We start from the raw sequence: 21,520 nt of genomic DNA on the forward strand, positions 1-21,520 counted from the left end.
AGAAACGGCTTTCTTAAAGGCTTGGGTGATTGTAGAATGCAGGTGGTCTACTGCTGGTGTTCCAAGATCTTGGAGTGGATCCAACTCCGAGGTTCGAGGGTGACTACTGTATAAAAGAAAAAACGGGGTCTTCCCAGTTCCCGAGTGGACAGAGTTATTGTAGGCATATTCGGCTATCCAAAAGATATCTTTCCAAGTTTTTTTCAGTTTGTTGTAGCATGCAGCGCAAATACTGTTCCAGAGTTTGATTGGTCCTCTCGGTTTGTCCGTTGGTTTGAGGGTGGTGGCTGTTCGAAAGTCTCACATCAATTTGAGCCGACCGACAGCAACTTCGCCAAAAATGAGAAATAAATTGACTACCTCGATCCGAAATTAGAACTGAAGGAAAACCGTGCAGTCGGACGATGTTTTCGAGAAATTCTCGGGCCAGATTTGCTGCTGTTGGCAAGCCTTTGAGTGGAATGAAATGCGCCATCTTGGAGAATAGGTCCACGATTACTAGGATCGTATTGTATCCGGAGCATGGAGGTGGATCGGTGATGAAGTCCATAGAAAGCGTATGCCAAGGGCGAGGCGGGATGTCAATAGGGCGTAAGAGGCCGGCTGGTTTTTCCTTTTGACTCTTGTTTTGGGCGCATACTCCACAGGACATTATAAAGTCTCTGATATCTTTTTTCCAAGACGGCCACCAGAAGTAGCGCTTGATCTTTTCCGAGGTCTTGGTCATACCGGGATGTCCTTCCATTAAAGAATCGTGATAACAAGAGATTACCTTTTTCTGTAAATCTGTGCTGGGCAGGTATAACCGTTCTTGGAAATATAATAGGTTGTCCTTCACCGTAAAGTCCTTTCCCTGCAGATGCCAATTCTGTATGTCTGCTGGAGTTACCAGTAGCCTGGTTTTATCCTTAACCTCCTCTATGGATTGTGTGTCGATTACACCTAGAATTCTTTGTTCGGGAATGATAGGTACAGGTTTAGGATTGATCAAATGTTCTTCCACTCCCATCCGAGAAAGGGCATCAGCTTTACCGTTTTTTGTACCAGGTCGATAGGTAATTATGAAGTTAAACTCGGCAAAGAATAGTGCCCAACGGAGTTGCCTAGAGGATTGAGCTTTTGCGGTTTTCAAATATTGCAGGTTTCGGTGATCTGTAATCACAGTAACGGTGTGTCGGGCCCCCAGAAGATAATGCCGCCAAGCCTTAAAGGCGGACTTGGTAGCTAGAAGTTCCTTATCAGTAATAGTGTAATTGATTTCAGGAGGCGAGAATTTGCGGGACCAAAATGCCACGGGATGCAACTGATTGGTTACTGGATCCTTTTGTGATAGAACTGGCCCCATGGCAAGGCTCGAAGCATCAGTTTCAACGATGTAGGGGAGTTCTGGACGAGGATGTTTTAAGATCGGTGCAGAGATAAATCTAGTCTTCAAATTCTGCAAAGCTTGTTCCGCCTCGGTAGACCATTCAAAACGTTTGTTTTTCTTTAACAAGGCGGTGATGGGCTGGACTATTCGAGAGAATTCGGGGATAAACCTGCGGTAAAAGTTAGCGAAGCCTAACATGCTTTGAACACCTTTTACGGAGGATGGCGATGGCCATTTGAGAATTGCATCGACCTTCTTTGAATCCATACGCACTCCGCTAGGTGATAATATGAATCCCAAGAATTCAACTTCAGTCACGTTGAAAACACATTTTTCTAACTTAGCGAAAACTTTGTGTTGACGCAATCTCTCGAGGACCATTTTCACGTGTTTCCGATGTTCAGTTTCCGATGAAGAATAAACGAGGATGTCGTCAATGTAAACAACAACACACACATCTATGAGCTCTCTGAGGACATCGTTCATAAAATATTGAAAGGCGGCCGGGGCATTACAAAGTCCGAAGGGCATGACCTGATATTCAAATAGCCCATACTTGGTGCGGAAGGCCGTCTTCCATTCATCGCCCTCTTTTACTCGTACCAAGTGGTAGGCTCCTCTAAGATCCAGCTTTGTATATATGCATGCTTTTCTGACTTGGTCCAGGAGTTCAGGGATCAAAGGTAACGGATATCTATTCTTAACGGTGATCTGGTTCAGGGCCCGATAATCTATACAAGTTCTAAGGTCCCCTTCTTTTTTTGGAACGAAGAACAAAGCTGAGGAAGCAGGGGACTTGGAAGGACGAATAAACCCATTCGCTAGGTATTTATCCAGGTATTGTCGGAGGTGAAGATTCTCAGGCTCGGTGAGGGCATAAATTCTACTACAAGGAGGAGTAGATCCAGGTATCAGGTCTATCTGGCAGTCATAAGACCTATGAGGAGGTAGAGAGTTAGCCTGATCCTTCCGGAAAACATCTTGGAATTCTAGGTATTCAGGAGGTAACTGAGGAGCCTCCGAGGAAATTGCTGCCAGTGCAACACCAGGTCGAGGGTGACAAGTAGAGACACATTCTGGAAACTGAACCGTTCTTGCTCGCCAATCGATCTGAGGATTGTGCTTCTCTAACCAAGGAATTCCTAGAATAATCTGGAACTGGGGGGCCTTGATCACATCGAACACGATCTTCTCATGGTGTCCATCTTGACTTACTAGCGTCACTTCTTGGGTGGTATGCGTTACTGGTCCGGAGGCTATCTCCGTACCATCCACCGTAGTAATGACGTCCTTTACAGCCTTTGGACAAAGAGTCAGATTCATCCTCAAAACCATTTCATGATCCACATAATTGTCGATGGCACCGCTGTCGACGTAAGCTTCAATCGCATGTAATCGATCCGGATGTTCAGGGCTAATGAGGACCATAGGTATCACGAAATGCGAGGTCACGGAACTGGTTTTAACGCTCAGCAAGAGGACCTCTATTCTTGTCGGGCGAGGTCGTTTCCCTGCTCAGAGTTTGTGACCCTGGGAACTGCAGCTCCTACTGCCTTCTTGGCTGGTTTCACCGGACAGTCTCGAAGAAAGTGCCCCGAGTTTCCGCAATAGAGGCATAATTGCAGCTGTTTTCTCCTTTCCCGCTCCTTTTGTGTTAGTGTTCCTTTCAGGCCCCCTATTTGCATGGGTTCCACGGAGTCTACTCCTTTGGTAGGAGTTGGTGGTTTGGAACATACTCGAGCATCAAACTTGGAACGATCGGCCTTCCTGTTCTGCAGTCTGTGGTCAATTTGAACGACTAAGTCAATATAGTCTGAACAGTCTTGCGGGGGATTCACTACTTTGGCTAACACATCTTTGAGCTCTCCACGTAGACCTCTATAAAACAGCGTAATCCTTTTGTCCTCAGGCCATCGAGTTTCCACTATCAGTCTGTTGAAAGACGCAATATAAGCCAAAAGGTCTTGATTACCCTGTCGCAATGAAAGGAGCTCATTGTCCAAGGCCTGCCCCTGTGAATGTCTTGCAAACAGTTTTTCCATACTGAGCTGAAAAGCTTGAAAATCATGGAGAACCGGATCATCTTGATTAACTAGAGGGATCGACCAGTCTGCCGCATTGCCACTAAGGTACGAAAGCACGAAAGCTACCTTAGCTTGATCAGTTGGAAAGGCTGCTGGCCGGCCTAAGAAGTGCAACCGGCACTGATTAATAAATACTGCAAACCTCTTTGGGTCACCAGAAAATCGTTCGGGCGGAGCCAGAGGTACATTCCCAGGTAGGTTGATCTGCACTGGGTTCGTAGAGGATGTTGAAGGAAGATTTGCCCCTGATGCGGGTAACGGAGTTTGTCCGGCTTGTGACTGTAGCAATTGTCTAGCGAGATCGTCTGTTCGCTCCCTGGAAATAATCAGTTCCCTTCTTAGAGCATTCGTTTCCTGACGGGCTGCATGCACTTCTGCTCTTAGTTCCCCAAGTAACTGGGCTAGCTGGTCAGTATCCGAGGTTTCCATAGCGCCTGGGTGGGAGTTTTGCGATAGGCTTTGCGTTCTGTAACGCTCACCTGATTCCCGCAGAGGCGCCGGTCTTGACTGGGTGAATGCCGTATCTTCAAAGGTGATGTGTAACACACGGTTGGCTCTTTGGGCTGGACCTCTGTGCACTGTATGTCTGACTCGAAGAGTAAGATGTCTGCAGATAGAAAATATGGGATTAATGAACTGGGGTTATTGGGTGCCTCTCTCCTCTCCTCTTCCCTTTCTCTTCTCCTGTAGAACCCCAAAGGTTAACACCCTCACCTTAGGTAAGTGAACGCCGGGCTCTCCATCTGCCTCGGGGCAGGGTGCCGTAACCAGTTTCTTCACTGGATAAGGGTGCAGGCCTCTTGACCTCAGAGGACTGCTGTCCGTCGTTAACTGCACGAACGGTAAGTTCTGGGCACTTCAAATGTCTTAAAAGTCTTTTGTAATGATATCTCTTGTTTTGCAGGGTTCCGGCGATGGCGGATGGCAGGCTGATGAGAGTTGAGGATCGAACCCGTGTGAGGAATAGAAGCGCCTGGAAGCACGTAAGTAAGCGCTTGTAGCCTGCTTAACGATGCGCACTAACTGTCCCTTTTATCTTGCAGGTACAAGTTCGGAGCTTTAGAGAAGCTGAAGGGTGCTGGAATACCCACTGGATTCGGCGTGGGAAGGAGTAATGGCACGGGAGTAATAAAGTTGCCCAATGTCTTTAAACGCACCTTCTTTTGTCTTTCAGATGCGGGATGCAGCGCCGAAGGCCTCCGGAGCGTGCGAAGAGCTGGTAAGCTTTTGTCTTTCAGATGCCGGAATGCAGTGCGAAGACCTCCGGAGCATGCGAAGAGTAGGTAAGCCTTTGTCTTTCAGATGCCGGAATGCAGCGCGAGGCGTTGGTGACAGCCGATGGACCAGGTAAGAGATGCGCTGCCACTGAAGACCGTAGTGCTAACCTGTTCTTTCTTTGTCTTTACAGGTGCTGCTGAAGACTGGATTCCATGATGGTAAGCCTTTGTTCCCTTAGGCCCAGGATCAGAAGCAGAAGACACGATGAGCGTTCTGCTGCAGAGAATGCAGAATAACGCAAAGCAAGATTCATCCATCGGGTGTGGTTTAAATAGCCTCCTGTAGTGCTTAGGTGTCTCCTTCCACAGCCACACCTGCTTTCCAGAAGAGTTCCAGTGTTCTGAACCTAGGGAGTGGCTCCTGCCCCACCCAACAGGAAAAGTAGTCCCAAACAGAAGAGGATCAGGGGTTGAACTGGCAGGTAAGTAAGCAGCATGGTCTGCTGCAGTTAAGTCCACCCAAGCATTATGAGCCCGGCGCTTCCAGCGCTGGGACTGGGCATCTTTATGAGCCTGGTGCCACTGGCGCCAGGACAGGGTCCAAAAGGTCCCAATTGGGACTGGCTGGCACTCGGAACCGGGGTTATGGGTCTGCTTCCAAGGGAGTCAGGCAAGTCCTGATCTTTTGGAAGCAGAGATCATGACATCATCCATCTCCACAAAAGTGTCCTTGCCCTCTTACCCTCGCCAGTTGAAACTTATTGCCATTCTAACCCTGTGTCCTTGCAAGGCATCCCTTTCATGTGCCAGACTGCCAATAATGCTCTGAAACTCACCCAGCAGACCCCCCAACTAACATTAGACCCCTGTCCAGTATATCGTGCCCAATACTAACAAGTGCCACATACCTGAGATTCTTGTGAGACTAACCCTATAGTTCAATGACAGTATTATACTGGTCAAGGCCCTTAAACCTGTGACCTGTGTAACCCAAATGTGTAGATGGTATAAACCCTTGAGTGATTTGTATAATGACATGATACACTACTGAGAGTCTTTTGATCAACTGTTATTTAGTACATGCATTACTCAGAATGTATTTTCTTAGCTTAGATAGTGACCACCGTGTTTCACAGCGACCTGACCTTCACCCATCCGAAGCACAAATGTCTGACGTCAATCCTCCCGCCAACCAAGCAACCAACCCGGAGGAAGAGATGATGCCCACACCGAAGTCACCACCACGGCTGACCAATCCTGGTCCAACGTAGCATCATATGTTAAAAATGTAGATGTCCTATATAAATGTGTTGTAACCTTGATGTGGTCAGAGCGCTCTCCGAGATCTAGATAAACTTTCCTTAAAACTCTCGCAGCCTGCGCTTTTGTGCCTTATTCCCTGCCCAGGGAGTGTTTGTTTTATTGATTTTTTATAAGTGTGAGTCAGGGTGGGCACAAACATTTGGTGACCCCCTGCGACGTGATCGGAGAGGTGCCTCTAGACCGGCGCCGAGCGGCGAGATCCGGGATGCCCCCCAGCGAAACCATCGCCTCTGCGGCCGACCAGCCTGTGCGCACTACGAAGAAGGGTCAAGGGTTCCCAGTTGACGAATACCCGACTGAAAAGCTGCTCGCCGAGGCGGGCCATGGCTTGGTTGGGGTGCGAGCCTGACTGGGGTCGGACTGCGTGCGGCGACCCTCGGGTCACCTGACTGAACACGTGAGTGCCGGTTGCAAAGGTTACGAAGGAAAGGTAAGGTAAGCAACTGGTGAAGAAGTGATTAAGGGGGAAGGGGGGTCAAAAAGGAAAGTACAGACAGAGGGAGGGAGGGAAACACATCGTTATGGGAGGAATAACACCACTAGCACATATTTGTCAGCACCTTCCGTTGTACAGTGAGAAAATGCAAAAATACCATGATCAATGGTTGATGGAGATAAAAGGGGACAGTGTGACACCAATCTGGCCAGAGGGTGGGTCAGGTGGTAACGGGTAGTAGGGAAGAGTAGGGCCTGTGTGAGTGATGATGAGGCTTTTCTGATCTATCCTTTATATGGCCATTAGGTTTTGGTAAGAAGTGAAGAGAAAAAGAGAAGTGGTATCTTAGCCCGAACGGGGTAGAAGGCGACGCCACGTAGCATTGTCTCGTCCAGTGCTGAATAAATAAGTGAAGTTACAGAGAAAATAGTAGGAGTCTCATATATTGAGTAGACTCGGAGTAGTTATTTAGAACATTCTTTTTCTGAGTACGACAGGATTCTTGGAAAAGAGTTAGAGGGTGTAAGAGGTGGGGAGTGAATGAGAAGAGTAGGCGAAACGGGAAAGGGGGTGGAAAAAAAAAGAGCAACGGGGAGAAAACGCGCGCAGGTAGTGCATGTGCATGATACGTGTTATATGTGCTTTTGTGTTCTGTCCATTTTTTGTCAAGGATATCCAAGTACTGTGATTAATTTGTGGTTAAGGTGGCAAAATATGCAACAATGAACTGTTGAATTTGAACATGCAATAACTAAAAGGTTAACGTTGAAAAGGGGGTTGATATATATTTATATATATCTTGACACATATATGTGCATACAAATTACATGTAATTGACAAGACTCGTGGTATATTATCCAACTGGTGAAGAAGTGATTAAGGGGAAGGGGGGTCAAAAAGGTAAGTACAGACAGAGGGAGGGAAGGAAACACATCGTTATGGGAGGAATAACACCACTAGCACATATTTGTCAGCACCTTCCGTTGTACAGTGAGAAAATACAAAAATACCATGATCAATGGTTGATGGAGATAAAAGGGGACAGTGTGACACCAATCTGGCCAGAGGGTGGGTCAATCGACATATTAGATCTAGTATCTGCACATTTGTTAGCAAGATATAAGGGGAAACAACTGCAAAATAGAAGGGAAGTATTAGACCTATGGCGAATGTTTGAAGAAGTCACGCCTGCAGCAGAGGTAAGTAAAGAGAAAGTGAATGAAACACAGAAAACACAGGAGGAGGTAAGTGGAACGCCAAAGGGCGAGTGCACAGCCACTACAGCTGAAGGCGATACAACCAAAATATATCCTCTAATGTCCAGACCAGCAGTAGGATATAGTGAGCCCCTGTACGTACCAGCATGTCCAACTCCTACACCTACAACAGGAGCAGTTGCCACAGCACCACCCCACTATGATAAAGGAGGTTTGTATGGCCCCAACAAGCGCACCCCCGTGAATTTAGCACATATCACTGGAGAATCAGACCGCCAGCTAGCGCATGCACAGATGGAGATAACGCGGCTGCGAGCGTTGTGCGATAGGAGCCAAATGCTACCCGGGGGAGGAGAGGTGCCACCATTATCTATAGCGGATCTAACACCAACACTGAGCAGCGGAGGTGGCGCAAGCAATCTCAGAGCCACCACGGTCAGTATCATCACAAGGAACACGCATGCCACAAGGACTAGAGAAAGAGTAGCGGTCAGGGGAATTCCTGTTCCATCTAAATGACAAACCCGTGAGGATTATAGGCCCACCCACCCCAGACAGTGAGAAAGGAGAAGGATGTGAAGGGAACAATGAGCAAGAATCAGAACTAGAAGAAGTGTGGAGTGACTTAGGCGAATATGAAGAGGCAGCTGCCGAGACCGGGTCCCCATTGCCAAACCGCCGGTACCCAGGCATGCCATCGCCACCACTATGGCAGGGCAGGCTAAGACAGCGAGGGGGAAATATGATGGTAAGTAAGACAAAGAAAGGTGCGGTAAGTAAGGTAGGGAAGAAACACAAGTTGCAAATGCCATTGATACATAAAGGAGCAGGTAGGCCTCATTACATTCCGTGGGCTCAAATGGATAAAAAAACTTGCTAAAGGTCCTCCCCCCACTGTCGGGAGGGGCTGGGAAATGGATACACGCCTTTGAGAAAAACACTGCGGGAGTGCCGCTAGCGATAGGGGATGTGAAGAGCTTATTAGTCTCAGCAATTGGTGACCAAGCAATAATTCAACCAAGCGTTCAATAATGTTCGAGCACAGGTATGGGATGCATTGAGGTGCACGTTTCCAGATATTCCAGATTTACATTTAGTGATGCAGTGCAAAATGGAGGAGAACGAGGATCCTACGCAATTCATACTACGGCTGCAGGATTTATGGAGAAGCGAAACTGGCATGGCGTGGAACCAGTCCACCGCCTTGTTTTATTTTATCATCAAGAAGGGGCTCCCGAAGGAAGTGCAGAAGTCCTTAGACAAAATAGCTGGGACAGAAGCCTAGGGCTGGCCTGAAATACAGAGTATAATTGTGCACCACTGCAGGAGGATCAAAGATAGAGAAAAGGAGATAGCACAAAAATGGCTGGCAGACGAGGCGAAGCTGGTACAGAACAAATTAGGGAAGGTCTCCACCGTCAACGCCAGCGCAACCACAGACTGAGAAAATGAGAGGGACGAAGGAACACGAAACAGACCAGCAACAATAGCAGCACTGCGGGCCGCAGGAGGACAAGGACAGTGGAACGGAAAAGAGCAATACGGTGGACAACAGTGGCAAGACAGACCAGCAAGAGGAAGAGGTGGGTACCATGGCCAGAGAGGGGGGTTTGGAGGTATGGGAAATAGGGGATTTAGTGGCCAAGGAATGAGAGGCGGACCACAAGGGTCATGCTGGAATTGTGGGAGATGGGGACACTACTCTAGAGATTGTAGAATGCAGCCTTCAGGGAATTTCCAGGGGCAACAGCCCATGGAGAACGAACAAGGTTGGGGGTGTCCACACCCAGGTAGCCCCTACGGACTACCAATGGGAAGTGGGAGACAACAAGACTACTGCTACAACGAACGTCAGGTACAGCAAGGACAGCAACCACCACAACCATAACCAATGGCAAGACAAAATGCAGTGGGAAGCGCAATCAATAATTGCAACATCTGCAAACGGTGCGCCCGCACCGTGGCGTGACCGTGATCGGAGATAATGTCTTCTCCGTGTCAGGGCAAGAAAGACATTCAGATTAGGACAGCCCACAGGGAACAATTGCGTGTCCAGTCCTATCCACCACCCGATGTGCAGAAGAGGAACCACTAGTGGGGGCAGAGATAGGAAATAAGCAGTTTATCTTTATGGTAGACTCTGGAGCAGAGAAATCGTGTCTTATGGAAGTCGGTTTCCGCTCTCAGGCAGGAATTTAGAGACGCAGGGGTTCTCTGGGGCTATTTTAAAAGTTCCTTACACTAAAGATCTTGATATAACGGTGGGGGGAAAAACAGTGCGCGCACCCTTACTGTACGACGAAGATGCGCCAATAAACCTGCTGGGTAGAGATTTGTTGAGCAAATTGAATATGACGATCTCTTTTACAGAACGAGGAATAGTGTGCTCAACACCAGGAGTATGCCCGGTACGAGCAATGTTGATGATCAGCACAGTGATGAATGAAGTTGTGGTGCGAGGGGTACCCATTGATATAAGCATGTTCATATATGGTATCAAGGTGTTAGCACGAGTGGTGCCAGAGATAACAAGAAAAGAATGGAGAACACCATCAGATTTCATATTCCGCCCAATTGCACCCACAGACATTGTATCAGGCACAATAATGTCCATATACATTGAGGCAGTTCAAGTATCCAGCAAACGTATTGTGGTCATAGGACTGGACGCGCAGGGGTGCGAGTGGAGGACTGTGTTATGCATAGACCCAAACATAATGCTACGAGATATAACAGATGAGGAATTGTTCACTGATGGTGAGGATGATGGAGAAATAATAATGGAAATAAGCATACCATGTGATATTATGGTCCAATACAGAGAGGTACATAACCCATTGATGGCTAGTGTTAAAGCCCCACTGACTATATTTGAGGAAGACAAAAGTAGCACCTGAAATTTGGACCACCAGGCCCCACGATGTAGGGCTGCTTCATGAGGTAAATAAAACTCAAACCAGGTGCAATGCTGCAGAGAGTAAAACAATATCCCATATCAAAGGAAGCGGAGGAGGGAATTAGAGAGACCATAAATGCTCTCCTGAAACAAGGCATCATAGTGCCATCCCCATGTAATACAGCGATTTTCCCGATCAAAAAAGCAACGGGAGGGGCGTGGAGGATGATCCAAGATTTCCGCCCACTCAATGACGTCATTCAAAAAGAGTTCCCATTAGTGCCTAACCCGGCATCAATATTGTGCAGTGTGCCAAAAGAATCAACATGTTTTACTGTAATTGACTTGAAGAATGCTTTCTTCTCCATACCACTCGACCCAGGATCCCAGTACCTGACAGCATTCACAATAGGGAACAACAGATATGTACACCGCCGACTCCCGCAAGGGTATTGTGAAAGCCCCAGCATTTTTAACAGGGTGTTACGGGAAGACATTGGAAACATAGATGTAGAGAGCACCATCATTCAATATGTAGATGATTTGCTCGTCTGTAGTCATACAGAAGAAAAGTGTCAAGAAGGCTCGATAGCACTACTGAATGTGCTAGCTGCCAAAGGATACAAGGTAGACAAAGGGAAATTGCAATACTGCCTTGCCGAGTTTGTATACCTCGGACAGTTAATATCAAAAGATGGGAAGCGAATACTCCCAGACAGAGCAGCTGCTATACGCAACATAATAATACCAAAAACTGTGAAAGACATGCAAACATTTCTTGGCATTTGTAATTATTGCCAAGCATGGATCCTTGATTACACGGCATATACACGCCCCCTACTACAAGCATTAAAAGAGGCACAGAAGAATAGGGCGTCAATAAAATGGAAGCATGAAATGATAATACAGTACTCGAAATTAAAAGACCTCATCGCTGACGCCCCAGTCCTCGCGAACCCAGATTATGAGAGGGAAGTTTTCACACTGCAATGAGACACTGATGACAGCAGTGCTGACACAGAAGAAGACATCACTAGGTCACAAACCATTGGCTTACTACAGTGGGACACTAGATCCAGTAATGCAAGGTCATTTCGCGTGCAAACAGGCCATCGCTGCTGCAGCCTTCGCGATTGAAAAATTGTCATGGGATGTTCGGTAACGCTATATGCGTAGCATTACCTGTTCGCCATCCTTGAGCGATCAAAATCAGCACTAACGACACAAAGAGCAACAGCATATGAAGTAATAATTTCAAGCCCCAACATACTCGTTGTGAGGTGCAAGACAGTGAACCCAGCAACATTTATTACAGAGCCATGCACGACAGAGGATATGCAAGAACACGATTGTGCCACATATGAGGGGGAAGGTGACGACATCCCTAAACCAAGTGAGAATGCCCTACAGGAGGGAGAAATATATTTCATAGATGGGTCATCATCAATAAACCCTGAGACAGGGGAAAAACACGTTGGAATGGCGGTAGTGCGCATGGAAGAAGATGAATATGAGACAATTGTGCAAAAGCGCCTCCCATCCCATTATTCAGCACAGGCAGCAGAATTAACTGCCTTGATTGAAGCCCAGCGGTGACAATATACTCAGACTCATCCTATGCAACTACCACGGTGCACTCAGGGCTGTCACGGTGGCGTAGAAGAGGATTCAGGAGGGCAGACGGTTCTCCAGTACAGCATGCAATATTGTTGAATGAACTGATAGATGCATTAGCAGTACCATCGGTAGTGGCAGTGGTGAAGAGCCAAGCCCATACCAACAACATAGATGCCATCTCATTGGGAAACGCGGCAGCCGACACAGCCGCGAAGGAGGCCTCGTATTTCAATGTGACACCAACACTTGAGTGCATCACAAAAGCAACCACCACAGACCCTCGAGAGGAAGCATACAATAATACCCCGGTAGCTCAGATAATAGAGTTACAAAAACGAGCATCCCAAGATGAGCAAGAACTGTGGAGCAAGCGGGGATGTACACAATCAGCCACAGATCTCATTTGGAGACAAGAGACGACAGGAAAGGTTGTAATGCCCACAGAGTTACTAGAAATAGCATTCCAACAGTTGCATTTCCCCGGCCATGTAGCGAAACAACACATTGCTGCAGACATTCAGGAACACTGGTTCGTCCCCATTTTACAAGAGCACCTTTCAAAATTAATTGTAGAATGTATAACATGCCAAACATATAATTCTGGAATGACATTAAGAACACTGCGTGGTACGTTGCCCGACCAACAGGACCATTTAGAGAGCGCCACATAGACTATGCTGATATGGGAGAGCGGTGTAACTGAGCAAGATATTTGATTGTGGTGGTGTGCCCCTTTTCAAGGTGGGTGGAAGCGGGCCCATGTCCCCACCCAGATGCGAAATGTGTGGGCAAGTGCCTCGTGCGGGAGGTGTTTTCACGATGGGGGATATGCGATGTGATTAGATCAGATAACGGTACGCACTTTGTGAATGACCTCTTTAAGGAAGTGACATCACTTTTGGGGGTGAAGCACAAATTATGCTCAATTTATCACCCAATGGCGAATGGAATGGTAAAAAAGATCAACGGATTATTGAAGAGTAAGTTGTCTAAGATGTGTAACACATTGAAAAAGAACTGGGTTTATTGCTTGCCCCTAGCACTGTTTCAGCTCAGGACGCAACTGTGTAAAGACCACCATTTGAGCCCCCACGAAATTGTAACTAGGAGGAGAATACATACGCCAGTATCTCTGATTAGAAGAGCATCGGATGCACACAGGGCTGCCACAGTGCTGGGGGAAGATTTCAAGGAATACCTAACCCAGTTAACACACGCAGTACGCAGCATAGCGCGACAAATCGCACCGCCTCTCACTGAAAATGTGATGACTGATACTACTACACCGGCCACAGATAGTTCAAGCGAGCCACTAATGCCGGGGGCACACGTGTACGTCCGCAGCTTTGTAAAAAGGAGGAATTCACCCAGGTTTCATGGCCCCTACAAGGTAATTTATAGTACACCCTCCGCAGTGAAGGTGAAGTGATTGAAGTATTGGGTGCACTTATCCGATGTGAGGAGGGCACACGGTAGTACAATCCCCCAGGAGGAGCAAGACAGCGCTACTAGGACAACAAATGAGGTTGAAGGAAAATAACAAGAGTCAGTAAAAGAATATGCAGAGATAAAAATGATGATATGTATTTTGTTCTGCACAGCTTACTTCCTCCTTCTTTCTGTTCTGTCTCTTCCCCCCTCTTCAATTGGCCAAGCATATTGTCTATATACCTCACCTATGTCTCCCCCTCTATCTCCCACCTTCATTTTTTGATGGTTGTCTCTACAGCAAAAGTACATGAGGCATAGAGTAACAGAACAAGCATGACTGAAAATAATGATTAAACGTGCAGTTGAACAAGAATGTAAATATATATATATATATATTGTGATGACTTAATGGATTTATATCGCCCCTCGAGGTGAAAAATGGCCCAACGACCCACGATCGGAGAGAGAGAATTAATGATAGCGATAGGGTCGCCATTAGGGCTAAAAGGTTCAGTGATGTTGAATGCGTTTTGAAATGTGCTGCAATTTTTATGTCAGTAATGTTGTTTTTTGCAGCTCGGTACTATACCCTTTTATCTCTTGTTGATGACATGCAAAGGGGGGGAGCGGGGCTAACATGATAAGGGAAGGATCGCAAATGATATGGACTGGGGTGAAGACTATATGGCAGGAGTCGCATGAAATTAATGTTAACAAAACAGATGGAATGCAACCCTCGGAATACATTGCTGTGGGATCAACAAGTGTGTCAGTGTTACATTTCGATGTAAATATGAGTAATGCTTATGGATATAACGAACATGATGGAGATTATTATTGGACAAATGATTTAATTAACACTAGTATTAATGCACAGACAACCATACACCCTACCTCACACAATATTGCTGCTACTGATGATGATACATATGCCATGTTGAATAGTAATGATACAATATGGGCTGGGATGTTTCCAATACATTACAAAAGGGTGAAAAACAATGATCAGGAAGGGAGGAGGAGGAGAAAAAGGGGGGCGGGAGGGAAAAGATACAACATCTATCACGACCTGGGGTCAGATGAAATGGAAGATCCCCGCCACCCTGATCAATCAAATAAATGGTATTCTGACATGAGTGCCACGGCGAAGCAAGCAACAAATGAGAGCTGCTACGTCTGTTCACTCATCCCGCATGCATCAGGAACAACAAAAATTTTAGTACCAAAGGAAGTGCCCTTGTCAGAGTCCCAATGTTTGATTCATCTGGTTTTATGCAGAATAAAGAGCACATTCCAGGCGCACACTGTCACATTGGAAGAGCTGGAGAATGAGAAAACATGCACAAGCCGGCGCCAAGGAGTAATTTTCCTCGAGATACCATTTCTCGTCATCAAGGGGACACGATTTGCAGAAAATAAATGGCACGAAGAAACAATACAATGCAAAGCCGAAGCACTTCGAGGCCTATCAAAGGACACTTTCCAATGGATAAAAGGGGCATGTGACCCCATCTGGTCGCAACATGTCGCAAAACTAACATGGGTCACAGCATTAGAAAAACCTATCAAAATACAAAAAGAAGTGCCACATGAACTGTTTCCGTGGGGAAGGGAAAGTGAACATGGGGGAAGCAAGGAGATGTAACAAAACGGTAATAATACCTGACATGAAGAAAGGCACAGCTGCACTAATGGACATGTATTGGGTTTGCGGCAAACAAGCTTACCTGCACCTCCCCGCATCGTCGAAAGGAACTTGTGCTTTAGCGACCCTCCACACAGCCCTGATGGTAATACCAGAGAGCCACATTCACGGGTCAGCAGAGCAATCGGCTGGCATATCGGTAGCAGGGCAATCGGCTGAGCCATCGACAGCGCCCCAACCAATAAGAACAGAAGCTCCAGCATATGAACTATTGTCAGAATATGAACTAAAGAAAAGATTGACACGAAGTAAAAGATCCTCCAATTACATCTCATCCGAATCATCGAAGCTCCTTGCTGAGATCCTGCAGAAATACAAGCTCTTTTCATCAGCAGAGACATTCTTTGCCTCACTTCTTGCCCCTGGACTGCAAGCACGAGCAAACGCCAAATGGTTGCAGATAGTGCGCTGGGAGCTCATTCAATTGGCCAACGACACTGAAGAGGGGTTCAATGTGATAAAGATAGAGCTCCGTGCGTTGCGCCTAATGACAATGCAAAACAGATAGGTCCTCGATCTCCTCACGGCGATGGACGGTGGTGTTTGCCGGAAAATTGGGGGGGCGTGTTGCACATTCGTGCCAACTGAAGACGCTGATAACGGGACACTCTCCCATGTGATAAACGCAGTACACAACTTAGGGGAGAGAATGAGAGCGGAAGGAGGAACAGAAGAAAGTACATGGTTCGACAAGTCGTTTAGCTGGATAACATCATGGGTAAATATGGCAATGAAATACTGATCCCCATCATCGTTTTTGTGCTCCTGTTCTTTTGCGTGTGCCAACTGGGACTACAGTGTTGTGAGAAAAGCATGCCAACCTCGGCTATGATGATGGTGACAATGGGCCGACCGACAACGGTAGCTACCATGATAGATGTACAAATGCAAACAGGAGAGTACACTACACCACAATACAGAATGACAGCAATTTACAGGCAATATGGGGATATAGTGGATAATTTGCATTACACAACGATAAAGGAACCAAGAGAGTTGCAATGGTACCAAGAAGTGTGGGTAGATCTAGATGGGGATGGAGGTATTTACTTAATGTGTACCCCAGATGAATATGCCAGAAGAGGAAACAGCCTTAGAAGCGTTTGCAGAGCTTGGATGCCCATAAAAGGTACCCCCACGTGGGATGAGGCGGTGGCAGAGGTTGAGTACTACCAAAGGGAGAACGAAAAGAATAAAAAGTAGAAGTATTTGTTACTTTAGATGTAACGAAAGGGGGGAATGTGTGGGAGCGAGGGGCTAATGGGCCCCTCTCTACCATCACTTCTCAGTACAAAACTTGGACCAAGAGCCTCTAGTGGTGGGTACGCCCCTCACCCTTATGCAATACTAACTTTTGGTTATATTTACGTACCGAGCAGGGCACAGGGCATCCATTTTCTGTACCCCCTTTCGACTCCATCTTGGTAACTAGGCCTCGCTGCGATAGTACAAAATGCATCTCTCCTTTTTGCTCGCCGCTGTAGCTCGGAGCACATGGCCCCCACCCTCATCCCCACTCCAACTGGAAAACTCTGCGGCTCCATTCTCACGCTGAGACCGGAGCTGCTTGCAACAAATAATAAATGTAACACATCCCTTTTCCTCTGAGATCACTGTCTTGCATGTGAATCAAAATGAGCCAAGCACAGGGCTCGTCCATCTCCCCAAAAGTGCCTTGCCCTCTTACCCTCGCCAGTTGAAACTTATTGCCATTCTAACCCTGTGTCCTTGCAATGCATCCCTTTCATGTGCCAGACTGCCAACCATGCTATGAAACCCACCCAGCAGACCTCCCAACTAACATTAGACCCCTGTGCAGTATATCGTTCCCAATACTAACAAGTGCCACATACCTGAGATTCTTGTGAGACTAACCCTATAGTTCAATGACAGTATTATAGTGGTCAAGGCCCTTAAACCTGTGACCTGTGCAACCCAAATGTGTAGATGGTATAAACCCTTGAGTGATTTGTATAACAACATGATACACTACTGAAAGTCTTTTGATCAACTGTTATTTAGTGCATGCATTACTCGGAATGTGTTTTCTTAGCTTAAATAGTGACCACCGTGTTTCACAGTGACCTGACCTTCACCCATCCGGAGCACAAATGTCTGACATCAATCCTCCCGCCAACCAAGCAACCAACCCGGAGGAAGAGATGATGCCCACACCTAAGTCACCACCACGGCTGACCAATCCTGGTCCAACGTAGCATCATATGTTAAAAATGTAGATGTACTATATAAATGTGTTGTAACCTTGATGTGGTCAGAGCGCTCTCAGAGATCTAGATAAACTTTCCTTAAAACTCTTGCAGCCTGCGCTTTTGTGCCTTATTCCCTGCCCAGGGAGTGTTTGTTTTATTAATTTTTTACACGTGTGAGTCAGGGTGGGCACAAACAGTGCCTCTGAGTAAAGTGGATCAATTTGCAACTAATTGTCAGCACGCCAGCATGCCGAGCTAAAGCGGGCTAAGTGGGCCAAGCAGTACTTTGCAAGCGGTACTTAGCTTGTAAGTGCGCAAAAACAGGAAATAGGGAATTCACAAAGTCCGGCCCCTCTGGGGGCGTGTTATCGGACTTTGTCAGAATTCTGGAAGAAAACAAACAAACATAAGAATTCAGACGTCACTTCTTTTCACCGAGGCAATGTTCCTTTGTCCGGCCATAAAATCACCTGCACAATCCAATCATGTTCGCGTTCACAAGCACCGTCACAGAAGGATCAGGACGAGCGGGAGAGCGGGCCAAGTGGTACTTTGTAGCGGTACTTAGCTTGCGAGTGCACCTTCATCTCGTAACTAAAATCCTGTAAACACTAGTCAAGTTCTGACAACGTCTACATAAAAGGTCATCCGTACAAATCTCAGGATAGCTAATCATGTTCAGTAAACACTGAAATTCTTCTCTCTGGCGCTGCCGCAGTCTCTAAATCTTTTAAAACACCTTCCATTTCATTACACGAACCGCCACAGCTTAATTTTGCTCCATCCACAATGCCCCCGCTAAGTACTGTGGGCACGGAACAATGTAACTTGAACGTGCCATGGCGTGATGAGGTCCCGCTCAACATGTATGTTCGTCTAATTTCCAACAATTCCATAATGGCACCTGACACTGCGCGTTCCAGTAACGGGTAAGCGCCCACTCGGACTTCCGAACTATTCTCACCTTCTCTCCTTTTTCTTCCCTGTCTGACTCATCGCAGCTGTTACAGAGTCATGTGACTCAAATGGGCTTGTATGCGGGAGGACCCCAGGCATATCGCATTAACGTCATATTACTGGCGACGAGGACGCCTCTGAATGCGGGGAAGGGAGGATCAGTGTCCGTAACAGAATCATTTTCTTCAACGCCCCTTAGTCGCGTCACATGTGTGGTGTACGCGAGCCTGCCATTTTTATATTTCTGACGGTTGTGGCCCCACAGGGTGCTTGTGCGCCGTCAGGAGGAATATTTGGAGCCTTTGACAGGCTAAATAGAAGAAAAAAAGAGGAACAACAAGTTTCAGTGACAGAATATTTATGAAGATGGTCTGACACAGGAATGATTTAACAACAAAGTGGGACTTTGTCAAAAAGGTGCCAGTCAGCCCAGTGCATGAGGTAGGCCTGGATTTGCACTTCTGGGGAGGTGGCTGTGAAAAAAGAAAACTTTTTTTTCTCTTCATATTTCAATCTCACCTGGGACTGTTTTGGAAAAGCATGTATCAATAAGGTGCAAACCATTACTACGCCAGTAGACAATTTAGCTCTCTGGATCTGTGAACAAGCCTACTGGGATGCCATTTCATTCCATCTTCTGCCTGAGTGCAAGACTCACATGACAGACTTGTGGCCTCCATATTGTGAGAGGTGCTCGTGCGGTGTGCAACTATGAGCAGCCCAGCTAAAGGTGCACAAGCCAATGTACAACCGGTGGCATTGGCTCCTGTCACGGCAACAAGGCACGCTGGCACCCATGACAGAATTTGATATGTCGGGGCCACCATCAAAGCTGGGCCCAAAGTGGATACTGTGGATAAAGGAATTAGAGATGTATTTTCGCGCCACAGGTGAAACAGATGATGATGCGAAAGTTGCAACGTTGCTTTATGCTGATGGCTCTGAAGTTCATCGTCTTTACGAGTCCCTAAACTCTTCGGCGGTCACGTATAAGGAAGTAAAAGATGCTTTGAAAGAAAATGTTTTGTGATGACCCGTGAGAAACAGGAGGAGGAGGCGTCATTAGACAATTTCTGTGGTTGGTTGAGTCAATTGGCCAGTACCTGCCAGTGGGAAAATGAGGAGGCAATGATATGGAATCAACTCATCCAAGGTTGCTGTTCGGGAAAACTGTGATGGCAAGTGCTCCATAAACCAGGGAATACGGTGACGCAGATCCATTATATGGGCAGGTTTTACGAAGTGGCTGAAACTCGGGCTGCTAGAATGGACGCAGCAGCCAAACTAGGAAAAAGTGAGGAAGCCTATGCAATTGGACGCACAACCACCAGTGGACCACAACGCCAGAGGTGGCCCGCAAAGAAGAATGATGTACCGCAGCAGTGCCAGAAGTGTGGTGATGACATTCCCCATCTAAGTGAATGTCCCGCAAATGGAGGGGTGTGCAGACGCTGTGGAGCTGGAGGCCATTTCACCAGGATGTGCCATGCTGTAAACTCTGTGCTCATCCCACGCGGTCCAAGCAAAACTAACACTGGTGGCATAAGGAAACAAAAGAGTGTGGCAGCTGTAGAACAAGAACTTCAAGATTTGGACATCGCCGAAGAGGAGGAAGAAGAAGAAGAGGAAGAATTGTTCTTTATTTCTAACATTGACTCAATCTCTAAGAAGCGTAGACAGCCCACATGCACAGTGAACATATGTGACACCCCCACCCCAGTACTCATCGACACGGGTGCGTCAGTGTGCGTGATGGCATCAAGGCACTATGAGGCCCTACCGGGACCACCTGCTATAACTGCCACCAAGGCGAGGATATACTCTTTTGGTGGCACTCAGCCGCTCCCGCTACAAGAAGTGTTCATGACTCAAATCTTACATGCTGGATGCTCAATAAAGGCGAAGTTCTTCGAAACCCGTATGAGCCCACATTCACTTCTGAGCTGTGTGGCGTCTGAAGCATTGAACATAGTGCACTTTGCACTCTCTGTTTATAAGACAGACATCCAAGACCTCGTCAACCGCTTTACAGAAAGTTTCAAAGGGGTGGGAAAGCTGAAAGGGGAACCAATACGCCTGCACATTGATGAGTCAGTACGCCCAATGGCCTTGAAACACTGACACATTCCTTTTAACCTTCGAAAGCAAGTTGAGTGAGAACTCCAAAACCTTGTGGACCTCGATATTATCGAGAGGGTCAAGGGCCCCATGCCATGGTTGTCCCCCATCGTAGTGGCAACTAAACCAAAACAACCTGGTGCAGTACAGATATGTGTAGACATGCGACTCCCCAACATGGCTATCAAGCGGGAGCGCCACCTGACATAAACGCTGGATGATGTGGTGGGGGAATTGCAGGGTTCCATGATCTTTTCAAAACTTGACTTGCACTCAGGATACCACCAGCTAGAATTACATCAAGACTCCCGGTATATTACTACTTTTACCACCCATAATGGCCTCTATCGATACAAAAGATTACGTCTTGGTGTTTCATCTGCTGCAGAAGTGTTTCAAAAAGCTATCAGAGGGGCTCTCACTGGACTCAAAGGGGTCATTAATCTGAGTGATGATATTCTGGTGTATGACGCTTCCGAGACAGAACATATGATCAGACTTGAGAAGACGCTAGAGCGGATCCGGGAATTAGGTTTAACCCTTCATCGTGAGAAGTGCGAATTTTTAAAAGAAAGTGGAGGGGTGTCACCGGACCCTAAAAAGGTGAAAGATATTCAGGACCGCAAACCCCCAAACTACCCCTCTGATGTGTGCATTTTCCTGGGGATTGTGAACTATTGTGGGAGGTTTATTAGGAACCTGGCCTCCATCTCAGAACCTCTCATGGCCCTCACCAAAAAGGACACTGTGTACATGGTCCACCCTAGAACAGTCTGCTTTCGGCACTATCAGAGCTGTGCTTGTAGGCGATGAGACAATGGCCTATTTCAACCCGCAGCAGGAATCAGAACTGGTTGTTAATGCTAGTCCTGTTGGCTTGGGTGCAGTACTGTTACAGCCAGATCATCAGGGTCAGATGCGGCCCATTGCATATGCAAGT

This window comes from Ambystoma mexicanum, chromosome 6q (assembly GCF_040938575.1).
Source record: "Ambystoma mexicanum isolate Mex_15411 chromosome 6q, UKY_AmexF1_1, whole genome shotgun sequence".
Lineage (NCBI taxonomy): Eukaryota > Metazoa > Chordata > Amphibia > Caudata > Ambystomatidae > Ambystoma > Ambystoma mexicanum.